Consider the following 13,085-nt stretch of genomic DNA (forward strand, 5'->3'; position numbering starts at 1 on the left):
TCAGAAGCTTTTTCCCAGTCAATTACTAGGGGGCACAGGTTTAAGGTGCAAGGGGCAAAGTTTAAAGGAGATGTATGAGGCAGATTTTTTTACACAGAGGGTGGTGGGTGCCTGGAACACACTGCTGGGGGAGGTAGTGGAAGCGGATACAGTAGTGACTTTTAAAGGCTGTCTTGACAAACACATGAATAGGATGGGAATAGAGGGACATGTCCCCAGAAGGTAGGAGGTTTTAGTTAAGGCGGGCAGCATGTTTGGTGCAAGCTTGGAGGGCTGAAGGACCTGTTCCTGTGCTGTGGTTTTCTTTGTTCTTTGTCAACAAAATGAAGGAGATAGTCATCAACTTCAGGAAGCATAGTGGAGGGCATTCCCTTGTCTACATCAGTGGGGATGAAGTAGAAATGGGACAGCTTCACGTTTTTAGGTGTCTAGATCATCAACAACTTGTCCTGGCCTTTGCACGCAGGTGCTATAGTTAAGAAAGGCCAGCAACACCTCTACTTTCTAGGACACTAAGCAAATTTGGCATGTTCACCAGAACTCCCACCAATGTCTATAGATGCACCATAGGAAGTATTCTTTCTAATTGTATCACAGCTTGGTATGGTTCTTGCTCTGCACAAGTCTGCAAGAAACTACAAAAGGTTGTGAATGAAGCTCAGTCCATCATTTAAACCAACCGTGAATGTAGCCCAATCCATCACGCAAAACAGTCTCCCATCCAATGACTCTGTCTACACTTCCCGCTGCCTCAGCAAAGCAGCCAATATAATTAAGGACCCCACACACCCCGGACATTCTTTCTTCCACCTTCTTCCTTCAGGAAAAAGGTACAAAAGTCTGAGGTCATGTACCAACCGACTCAAGGACAGCTTCTTCCCTGCTGCTGTCATATTTTTCATGGACTTACCTTGCATTAAGTTGATCTTTTGCTACACCCTAGCTATGACCGTAAAACTACATTCTGCACTCTGTCGTTTCCTCCTCTACGAACGGTATGTTTTGTCTGTACAGCATGCAAGGAACAATACTTTTCACTGTATGCTAATACATGTGACAATAATAAATAAAATAAAATCAAATAAACCAGCTTCCCATGCATTGACACTGCCTACATTTCCTACTACCTCAGTAAAGCCGCCAACACAATAAAGGACCCCACATACCCCATACATTCTCTCTTCCACCTTCTTCCATTGGGAAAAAGGTACAAAAGTCTGAAGTCATGTACCAACAGACTGAAGAACAGCTTCTTCCCTGCTGCTGTCAGACTTTTGAATGGACTTACCTTGCATTAAGTTGATCTTTCTTCTCCCCTCAGCTATAACTGTAAAACTACATTCTGCACTCTCTCATGTCCTTCTCTGTGAAAGGTATGTTTTGTCTTCATAGCGTGCAAGAAACAATACTTTTCACTGTATATTAATAAATGTGACAATAATAAATCAAACCAATCAAATAAACCAGCTTTCCATCCATTGACACTGTCTACACTTCCCACTTGGCAAAGCAGCCAGTATAATGAAGGACCCCACATACCCCGAACATTCTCTCTTCCACCTTCTTCCACCGGGAAAAGATACAAAAGTCTGAGGTGACGTACCAACCGACCCAAGTCTGCTCTCAAACTTTTGAATGGACTTACCTTACAATAAGTTGATCTTTCTCTACTCCCTAGCTACGACTGTAACGTACGTTCTGCACTCTCATTTCCTTCTCTATGAATGGTATGCTTTGTCTGTATAGTGCGCAAGAAACAATATTTTTCACTGGATACTAATACATGTGACAATAATAAGTCAAATCAAATTCAATGGCTGGGGATTCAGAAGAGGCTATAGACACAAGATTAAAGACAAGAGATTTAGAACCTAACAAGATAAACCAATTCCTCACGTGTGAAATTCTGCGGCAGGGTCAGTGATTGAGGGAGAATCTTCTGGGATGATAAGTGATTCCCAATCCAGACCAAAGTGTGGAATTCAAATAGTAAAAAGTCTGACAACACCAGGTTTAAGTCCAACCAATTTATTTGATTGTAAACTCACAAGCTTTCGAGGTTAAACTCTTCTTCAGGTGAATGGAGAGTTCTGGCCTCAGACAGAGCATATAAAGCACAGACAGTTTAGAGATTACTGATTAGAATGCAAATCTTTACACCTAACCTGCTGTTCAAGTCCTAAAGTGGCCGACAATGTGAGTGGAAAGAGCACTGATCACAGGTTAAAGAGATGTGTATTGTCTCCAGACAGTACAGTAAGTGAGGTTTTGCAAACCCAGGCAAGTCATGGGGGTCACAGATAGTGTGACATGAACCCACGATTCCTGTTGAGACCGTCCTCATGCATGCAGAACTTGGCTATCAGTCCCTGCTCAGCGACTCTGCGCTGTCCTGTATCGTGAAGGCCAACTTGGAGAATGCTTACCCGAAGGTCAGAGGCCGAACGCCCCTGACCACTGAAGTGTTCGCCAACAGGAAGGGAACAGTCTTGCCTGGTAATCTGTAAATTGTCTGTACTTTTATGCTCTGTCTGAGGCCAGAACTCTCCATTCACCTGAAGAAGAGTTTAACCTCGAAAGCTTGTGAGTTTACTATCAAATAAATCGGTTGGACTTAAACCTGGTGTTGTCAGACTCTTTACTGGGTTTACCCCAGTCCAACACTGGCATCTCCACATCACAAATTCAAATAGTGCAGAAGAGAATGAGGGTGACGCCGCTGTGAAATATATTCAACAGTCTTCACATTATTAATTAAATCCATGTTATGAGGTGAAACATGATGAATTCTCTGGGGATTATTATTAAATAGAGATTTCTGGGTGATTCCAGACTGGTTCCAAACCAGGATCCATGATTCAATTCAGTAACTGAGTGAAAATGAAAGTAAAAGTTTTCAGGGTGGGGCGAGCTGTTGTGAACATTTTTACTCTTCACAGATCTGTTGGAAAACGGCGGAAAATCTCCGATCAAATCCCGGGAAAGTAAGAGGTGAGTCCCAGGTGTTTTTTGATATTTTGGGGAGGGTTTATTTGCTGTGGGATTGGGTGGTTTTTATTCAGACTGAAAGATCCTGATCAAACACAAGGAATTGAACTGGGAGCCGCTGGAGATTGTCCAGTGAGAAGTTGTAAAGTGTATAAAATGTTTCTAATCCCCTTCAGAGAGTCTGGAAGCGGCTCCTGTCAGTGTCAGGGGGATGGGAGAGAGAGAGGAGATTTAAAACAAACCATCAGAGTTAAACACAGCGAGCGGAAAGAAAGACGGAAATGAAATGGAGGAAGAGTCCTGTGGCGGCCATTACACGAAACATTACAAATTTATATTTAAAGTGAAATAATTTCACCCTGTAGATAACTGCGGCGCCTCCTTTCTGGAAATAAACCTTTAATCCCAGAGTTTCTCTTGTGCTGAAAGCAGCCACGATTCCACCCTGCCCCATTCCTTCAGCATTGACAGCGGGACTTCAGCTGGCTGCATCCTAAACTCTGGAGTTCCCTCCCTGAAGCTCTCCAATTCTCTCTTCCCCTTCCATATGGTTCTGAAAACCCCTCACTTTGACTCAGCTTTGGCTCAGTTGACCTGATATTTCTCCCCAAACTTTTGTACTCAACACCTTTTTGAAGCCCAAGACTTTGATGGTTTTGGAGTCTGGAAATCTATTTTCTTCTTAAATATAATCAGGAACTTGGTCTCCTCGGCCTTCTGTGTTCGAGAAGTTTCTCCTTATCTCAGTCCTAAATAAATCCCACATCCTGAGACTGTGACCCCTTGTTCCTGATCCCTCACAGTTAGAGGAAACAATATCCCTGCACTATCTCCACTTTTCAAAGTACTCCCTGAATATGTCCAACTACCTTCAGAGATTGATGAATGCGAACCCTCTCACCTCCACCCCCACTGCCTTTGTTCCTCTGCCCTTAACACTATTTAGAATTGTTCCATCAAATCTATGTTGATGCTTCCCCCTCCTGCCAAAATACATCACGTCACACTTGTCCATATTAAATTAAAATCAGTCACTTCCCATTTTTCCATCATATTCTGCTGCAGATGATCAGTGTCATCTTCGCTACTTTTTACATCTTTTTTGGTATCACTGACAAAGTTTACTGTCTTCCAATGTACAAGTAATTTCTCTGTATAAAAAAGGAGCAGAATTTGCTCTATCATTCTGCTCACTTTTTCTACTTCCATTACCTCCTCAAATTCATTGAGGTACGCAGAACTGGTTCATTTTTCTGCAGCACCCTATTTGCACTATCCTCTTGCTGAATTTTCAACCAGCAATCCACGGGGACTAACCTTGTTGATTTCCTCATCTCCTGACCCCACTGATAGTGCCAACAGATCAGTTCTCACCATCTTCTCTTCATTTCTCTCAAAATGTCAGCAAATAACTTGTGAACAAGGCTATTGCTTTCTATGAACTTTCTGGAATGATTGCATTGACATCGTGCCAGGAAACCTGTTTGAGCTGTGAAGTGAAATGAATCCTCCACATCTGGCTTTACTTCCAAAATTTGCCTTATCAAGATGTCACAGTAAGCTGTAACTTTGACCCAGTCACACCTTGGCCTGACCCCTCCATTCATTAAATCATAGAATCCCTACAATGCAGGGGGAAGGCCAATTGACCCATCTCCAAAAGAGCATCTTACCCAGGCCTTACCCACAGGTGATGCCTGACTGGTATTTGCAGCTTTTTCTGTTTTAATTTCTTATCATTGATCATTTTCATTTCCATCTCAACTCATTATATTGTCTCCCCTCTAAATTAACCGTTGTCTTATCCTCCTTTAACCTGTTCATGTAAAGAGGATGTTAAGAGTTGAATTGATCCTCCCCATCTTTCTGTTACCATGTTATGGTTGCCCATTAAGGACTTCCATTGGATTGGTCCATGATCATTCATGACCAAGTACTGCAGTGATTTTTGTAATGACTTCAATCTGGCATTAGGGTTGGCCTATTGGAGCATGAACTCCCTGATTAAGGATTCAATTAATGGGCCAATCAGGGTGTCTTTGCCTTGTACTTAATTAGGAGTGTCAGTTCCTCTGATATCCCCTGGAGACAGACTGCTAACTGATAGCACTCTGTGTCCTGCTGTTAGAGTTTGTTGATAAAAGGATTTTGGTGAAGGGACTTCTGCCTCTGAAGACTTATAACAATTTTCCAGATAACTAGAAAACTCGCCTGCTTGTGTTGCCTGCCACCAGATATATTGGGGGTATTTACAGGCTGATAAATCAATTTGCTTCGCCATGTTGTGAATAAATAAAAAGGTAATGGCACCATAGTCCCAGATAACTATAAGCTGCTTTCTCCTTTGAGAAAGAGAGAGTATTGACTGGTGGTGATTTAACCTGAGGATTACCACACCTCAGGTGAGGTGTTTTCCTTGGAACATAGAAGGCTGAAGGGTGATATGATTGAGATATACAAAATTGTGAGGGGTAGGGAGAGAGTAGACAGGAGGAACCTGTTTCTCTTTTCACAAAGGGCAGCATAGACAATTTGGGCCGAAGGGCCTGTTTCATAAGAACATAAGAACATAAGAAATAGGAGCAGGAGTAGGCCATCTAGCCCTTCGAGCCTGCCCCGCCATTCAATAAGATCATGGCTGATCTGTCGTGGCTCAGTTCCACTTTCCCGCCCTCTCCCCATAACCCTTAATCCCCTCTCTTATCAAGAACCCATCAACCCGCTTCTTAAAAATATTTAGCGAGGCAGCCTCCACCACTTCAACGGGCAGAGAATTCCAGAGATTCACCACCCTTTGAGTGAAGAAGTTCCTCCTCAACTCCGTTCTAAACCGCCTCCCTTTTATCTTGAGGCTGTGCCCCCTAGTCCTACTGTCTTTTTTGAGCGGGAAGAGTCTCTCCACCTCTATCCTATCCATCCCATTCATCATCTTATACGTCTCAATGAGATCTCCCCTCATTCTTCTAAACTCTAACGAGTACAAGCCGAGTTTATTCAACCTCTCCTCATAGCTCAATCCCCTCAACTCCGGTATCAGCCTAGTAAACCTCCTCTGCACTCCCTCCAGGGCCAAAATATCCTTGCGCAGGTGCGGCGCCCAAAACTGCACACAATACTCCAGCTGTGGCCTCACCAATGCCCTATACAGCTGCAGCAAGACCTCCCTACTTTTATATTCAATCCCCCTCGCTATGAAGGCCAGCATCCCATTCGCCTTCCTGACCACCTGCTGCACCTGCAAGCTGGGTTTTTGCGACTCATGCACAAGGACCCCGAGGTCCCTCTGCACCATCACCTGCTGCAGTTTTTGGCCACGTAAGTAATAGTCCTTCCTACCATTCTTCCTACCAAAGTGGACCACCTCACACTTGCCAACATTAAATTCCATTTGCCATTTCCTGGCCCATTCGCCCAGCCTATCTAGATCCTTCTGCAGACTCTCCACACCCTCCGCACAATTTGCCTTTCCCCCAATCTTGGTGTCATCAGCAAATTTCGACACCCTGCACTCGGTTCCCTCCTCCAGATCATCTATATAAATGGTAAATAGCTGAGGCCCCAGCACCGACCCCTGGGGCACCCCACTAGTCACCAACCGCCAATCCGAATATCACCCATTGACCCCCACTCTCTGCCTCCTATTTGACAACCAATCCTCTATCCACGCTAACACCCTACCCCCAACTCCATGTCCCCTGACCTTCTGCAATAACCTCTTGTGAGGTACCTTGTCAAACGCCTTCTGAAAATCCAGAAAGACCACATCCACCGGCTCTCCTCCATCCACTGCCCTAGACACATCCTCATAGAACTCCAGTAAATTTGTCAGACACGACTTCCCTTTAATGAAACCGTGTTGCGTCTGCCCTATCAAGCAATTCCCTTCAAGATGCCTCGCAATTTCCTCCTTAATGATGGCTTCTAACATTTTACCTACCACAGACGTTAAACTAACTGGCCTATAATTCCCCGCCTTCTGCCTGGCACCCTTCTTAAACAACGGCGTAACATTAGCCGTTTTCCAATCTTCCGGCACTTCCCCGGAATCCAGCGACGTCTGGAAAATAACCACCAAGGCAACCACTATAACCTCCGCCATTTCTTTTGGAACTCTCGGATGCATTCCATCCGGTCCTGGGGACTTGTCCACAATCAGCCCCTCCAGTCTGTCGAGCACCACCTCTCTAGTAACAGTAATGTCATTAAGACCCTCCAGTCCTACCACCTTTCCATCGCTAACACCCGGCAAATTATTCACGTCCTCCTCCGTGAAGACAGAAAAAAAAAGTTATTCAAGACCTTAGCCATATCCCCATCCCCTACCACTAGGTCCCCTTTCTCATCCTCTAAAGGACCAACGTTCACCCTAGCCAGCCTCTTCCTTTTTATATATTTATAAAAACTCTTGCTATCCTTTTTTATATTAAGTGCTAGCCCAGCTTCATAGCTTCTCCTACCCTCCTTTATCAACTTCTTTGTCAATCTTTGTTGACATTTAAACCTTTCCCAATCCTCTTCTCGCCCACTGCTCTTAGCTACTCTAAATTCCTCCGCTTTTAATTTAACACTTTCCTTCACCTCCTTCGTTATCCATGGCTTATTACCTCTCCTCCTACTGTCCTTTTTGACCATCGGAATAAATTTCTGCTGAGCACCAAGAAAGATCTCCTTAAAGATCCTCCACTGCTCCTCAGCAGACCTACCTTCCAACGCGCTCCCCCAGTCCACATTCGCCAATTCTTCTCTCATCCTACCTTACTCCCCTCTATTCAAACAAAGGACGCGTGTCCGGGAACCCACTTTCTCCTCCTCCATCTGCACCAGAAACTCCACCATACAATGATCACTCTCTCCAAGAGGATCCTTCACTGCAAGGTCCCTAATTCTACCCGCCTCATTACATAGCACCAGATCCAAGATAGCTCGCTCCCTCGTCGGCTCCAACACACACTGTTCAAGGAAATTATCCCGGCAGCATTCCAAGAACTCTTCCTCGAGCCCACCTCGTCCAACATGGGTGTAAGGTGGATGCTGAGTGGATATTTCCCATGTGAGGAAGTCTAGAACTAGGGGACCCTGTTTAAAAGTTAAGACTCTCCCATTAAAGACTGAGATGGGGAATATTTGTTTCTCTCAGAGGGTCATTCGCTTGTGGAATTCCCTTCTCCAGAGCAGTGGAGGCTGGGGTATTGAAAATATTCAAAACTGTTAGATTTTTGATTGACAAAGGACTCAAGAGTTATGGGGAGAGATGGGAAAGTGGGGTTGAGGCCACACTTAGATCAGCCATGGTCCTATAGAATGTTGGAGCAAACAAATATCCTTTCTATAATAGTGACCAGAACCGCAGACAGTATTCCAAGTGTGGCTGTACCAATGTCTTCTACAACTTCAACAATATGTCCCAACTCCTATATTCAGTGTTCTGACCAATGAAACCAAGCATGCTGATTGCCTTCTTCACCAATCTTGTCCATCTGTGACTCCACTTTCAAGCAACTATGAACATGCAGATCTCTTTGTTCTGTAACTCTCCCCAACGTCCTACCGTTAACTGACTAAGTCCTACCCTGGTTCGATCTACCAAAATGTATCACCTCGCATTTGTCTAAATTAAACTCCATCTGCCATTCATCAGCCCACTGGCCCAATTGATTAAGATCCTGTTGCAATCGGAGATAACTTTCTTCTCTGTCCACTATGCCACCAATCTTGGTGTCATCTGCAAACTTACTAACCATGCCTCCTATATTCTCATCCAAATCATTAATATAAATGACAAATAACAGTGGACCCAGTACTGATCCCTCAGGCACACTGCTGGTTTGAAAAACAACCCTCTACAACCACCCTCTGGCTTCTGTCTAGAAGCCAATTTTGTATCCATTTAGATACTTCACCCTGGATCCCATGAGATTTACCCTATGCAACAACCTTCAATGAGGTACCTTGTCAAAGACCTTGCTAAAGTCCTAAACAACCGCTGTCTTGGTTGCACAGAAAATATTTAACTTTTGTCTTTACTTTGGTATAAAGTATCCAAAAGATATCAAAAGCTTCACAAAATATCTGAACTGAGGACCTAGGGATATTGAGGTCTATGTGTGGCTGACGAGCCTGATTCTAGAGCCACGTCTTCGACTGTACACTTGGCACTTATACCTGGAATTAAAAATCTACTGATGATCATTAAACCATTGTCAATTGTTGTGAAAAACCATCTGGTTCACTAATATCCTTTAGGGAAAACAACCTGCCATCCTTACCCACTGTGGCTGACACGTGACGCCACAGCCACAGCAGTGTGGTTGACTCTCAGCAACCCTCAGGCAATTGGAGATGCGCAATAACTGGCCAGCCAGTGATGCCCATGTCCCAGAAATGAATAAAAAAAATAAAAAAACTTGGCTGGTGTTTCTGGGAGTTGGGTTCAGTCCAAGATTGCTGGGATTCCTTTCTCAGGTTCCTTTTCCAGGCTTTCTCTTACCAATTGGTGTCCTTAAAGAATTGTGTCCTTCATCCAGGATGTTCCTCTAAGTTCTGAACAAAGGTGTTGATATATATGTTGCATTTCACGTGGTAAGCCTTCAGGGTGTCTTTGAAGTGCTTCTTTTGTCCTCTTGTTTGGAGCTGTCCTTGAGCTGGGAGAAGAAGAATTACTTTGGCAGCCAGTATTCTGACATCCTAAGTACATGGCCAGCCCAGCAGAGTTGGCTTTGGATACTCATGGCCTTGAATCTGGTGCTCTTGGCTCCTTCAAAGGCATTGATGTTCGCACATCTGTCCCCCCAGCTGATGTGGAGAAATCAGTCGTCTCAGCCAGCATTGATGGTACCTGTCCAGAACCTTGGGTCTGTATGCAGTCCCAAGTTTTTGAGCCGAAAAGAAGAGTTGGGAGAATGATTGCCTTGTATACGAGATCTTTGTGCCACAAATGTTGGGATCATCAAAAACACTCGTGCTTAGGCATCCAAAGGTATCACTCGCAGATTGAATACAATGTTGGATCTCCACAGTGATGCCAGCCTTAAGTGAGTGATCTCCAGGGAGGGGAAATGTTCCACATTTGGGAGAGTTTCCCCATTGATCTTGATGGAGGAGGATGGGCGGTAGGGGGGAGATGGTAATGGACTTGAGTTTTCATGAGGTTGGGACTGAGACTGATTCTTCAGTATGCTTCAGCAAAGGTGTCGAGCATGGCTTGGAGATTCTCTTATGAGAACACAGAGAAAATACAATGTTATTTGCACTCTGATGCTCCATGAGCAATGTCAGTGGTGTTTCTTCTTGGATTTCAACTGGTTGAGTTTGAAAAATTTACTGTCCATCCTATAGATACTGACCACTCCACTGAGAAACCAGTTCTTAACAAGGTGAAAGATGGGGGATGAAGATGGAGAAAAGGGTGGGGTTGATGATACATCTCTGCTTGACTCTAGTTTTGACATAAGAACATAAGAAATAGGAGCAGGAGTAGGCCATCTAACCCTTCAAGCCTGCCCCGCCATTCAATAAGATCATGGCTGATCTGAAGTGGCTCAGTTCCACTTTCCCGCTTTCTCCCCATAACCCTTAATCCCCTTGCCTACCAAAAACCTAACTACCCGCGTCTTAAATATATTTAGCGAGGAAGCCTCAACCACTTCAACAGGCAGAGAATTCCAGAGATTCACCACCCTTTGAGTGAAGAAGTTCCTCCTCAACTCCATTCTAAACCGCCCCCCCTTTATCTTGAGGCTGTGCCCTCTAGTCCTACTGTCCTTTCTGAGCGGGAAGAACCTCTGCACCTCTACCCTATCCATCCCATTCATCATCTTATGTGTCTCAATGAGATCTCCCCTCATTCTTCTAAACTCTAATGAGTACAAGCCCAGTTTATTCAGCCTCTCCTCATAGCTCAACCCCCTCAACTCCAGTATCAGCCGAGTAAACCTCCTCTGCACTCCCTCCAAGGCCAAAATATCCTTGCGCAGGTGCGGCGACCTAAACTGCACACAGTACTCCAGCTGCGGCCTCACCAGCGTCCTGTACAGTTGCAGCAGGACCTCCCTACTTTTATATTCAATCCCCCTCGCTATGAAGGCCAGCATTCCATTTGCCTTCCTGACCACCTGCTGCACCTGTAGGCTGGGTTTTTGCGACTCATGCACAAGGACCCCCAGGTCCCTCTGCACTGTAGCATGCTGCAGCTTTTTGCCCTGTAAGTAGTAGTCCTTCCTACCATTATTCCTACCAAAGTGGATAACCTCACACTTGCCAACATTGTATTCCATCTGCCAGGTCCTCGCCCACTTGCTCAGCCTATCTAGATCCCTCTGCAGACTTTCCACACCCTCCGCACAATTTGCCGTTCCACCAATCTTTGTGTCATCAGGAAATTTCGACACCCTACACTCGGTTCCCTCCTCCAGATCATCTATATAAATGGTAAAAAGCTGAGGCCCCAGCACCGACCCCTGGGGCACTCCACTAGTCACCAACCGCCAATCCGAATAGCACCCATTGACCCCCACTCTCTGCCTCCTGTTTGACAGCCAATCCCCTATCCACGCTAACACCCTACCCCAACTCCATGCCCCCAACCTCCTGTAACAACCTTTTGTGCGGCACAAAACCTTTTGACCTCGAAAGTTTCTGTCTGATTTTCGTCAGTGAGGACGTTGCAGCATCTTTTTGTGGAGGAGTTGGAAGATGTTGATGAATTGCTTTGGACAGCTGGCCTTTGACAGGGTCTTTCATCGCAATTCCCGATTAACTGAGTCAAAAACCTTGGTCAGATTATTGAAGGCCATTTTGAGTGGCTGATGTTGTTCCTGACATTTCTCTGGAACGTGTTCAGCAGTGAAAATTATGTCTGCTCTTCCACGGTTTAGTCAGAAACCGCACTGGTTTTCCAAAAGGATTACTCAGAGACTGGGAGAAGGTAGCAAGCGAGGATTTAAGTGATGATCCTTCCGGCAATGGAGAGTAGGGAGATTCCTTGATTGTTCCCACAGTCCGCTTTTTCTCCTTTCTTGAAGATAGTGGTGATGACAGCATCCCTGATGTCGGCTAAAATTTCTTCTCTGTCCCAGATTTTCAGCTGGTAGCGATGATGGGTGATATTTTCGCCAAGTTTGAAAATCTCTGCTGGAATCCTTTCCACTCTTGTGGTTTTTCTATTCTTCATGTATTTAATGGTGGCTTTGACTCTGTGATTGCTGGGAGTCCAAGAATGTCTTTGATGGGGAGTTGGGGGATTTCCTCAAACACGTCCTCACCTATGATTCTATCATGGTTTAGGAATTTTTTGAAGTATTCTCTCAAACGAAGGTTGATGTTTTCTCTGTCTCTCAAGATGGTTCTGTCCTTACTCTGCACTGGTTTGAGGCCTAGGGTGTTGGTTCATTTATTGCATTGATGGCACTGAAGAAGCCTCGGGTGTTACGCTTGTCAGTGAGGAATTGCAGCTCCTTTTTCAGTCCACCATTTGTTATTGATATTTCCTGTCTTTCCTTCTACCTCTACTTTTGCTGATTGGTGAAGTTTTGGAGAGCATAGTTGTTCTCGTTGAACCAGTCTTGGTGTTTCCTGGTCTTGTAGCTGATGGTTTCTTCACAGCTCAAGATGATGGCTGTCTTCAACTCTTTCCAGTTTTCCTCCACCCTATTAGAATGAACACTTTGGAGATTTTGGGGAAGACATTGTTGGCTCTTGAAGTAGCTCAACATTAATCTTTTTTCTGAGTTATTTCTTCATCTTCTGTTGCTTCTGGTGGAGTTTAATGGACACAGAGGAGCGGATGAACCGTTGTGCTGTCGAGAGTTGTCTGCCCTGGACATTGCTTTGTTGATGAGAGCATCCTTTATGGTTTCGGGATTGGATGATGACAAAGTCAATCATGTGCCAGAGATTTGATTGTGGATGCCTCCATGAAATCTTGAACCAGTCTTTTTAGTGGAACAGTGTGTTAGCGATGACAAGCTGGTGTTCCACGCATTTGATGAGCAGAACCCCACTGGAGTTGCAATTCTCAACTCCTTTCAAGAGTTGGGAGTCCTTTCCAACCCTGGCATTGAAGTTCCCAAGGATTCATTGGAGAGTATGATGTCCAGCTT

General features: G+C 44.8%; 1 protein-coding gene across 1 annotated transcript in view; it reads left to right on the top strand.

The window, feature by feature from the left end:
- The first annotated feature begins 2,767 nt into the window (after positions 1-2,767).
- LOC145337550 (butyrophilin subfamily 1 member A1-like) overlaps positions 2,768-13,085 on the top strand; it is a 127,017-nt gene continuing 116,699 nt past the window's right edge. The window contains exon 1 of the mRNA XM_080182342.1: positions 2,768-2,991. The gene's annotated coding sequence lies outside the window, so the exon portion shown is untranslated. The remainder of the gene's footprint in view (positions 2,992-13,085) is intronic.

Source organism: Carcharhinus amblyrhynchos, unplaced genomic scaffold, assembly GCF_965287045.1.
Source record: "Carcharhinus amblyrhynchos unplaced genomic scaffold, sCarAmb.v2.hapA scaffold_52, whole genome shotgun sequence".
Taxonomy (NCBI): domain Eukaryota; kingdom Metazoa; phylum Chordata; class Chondrichthyes; order Carcharhiniformes; family Carcharhinidae; genus Carcharhinus; species Carcharhinus amblyrhynchos.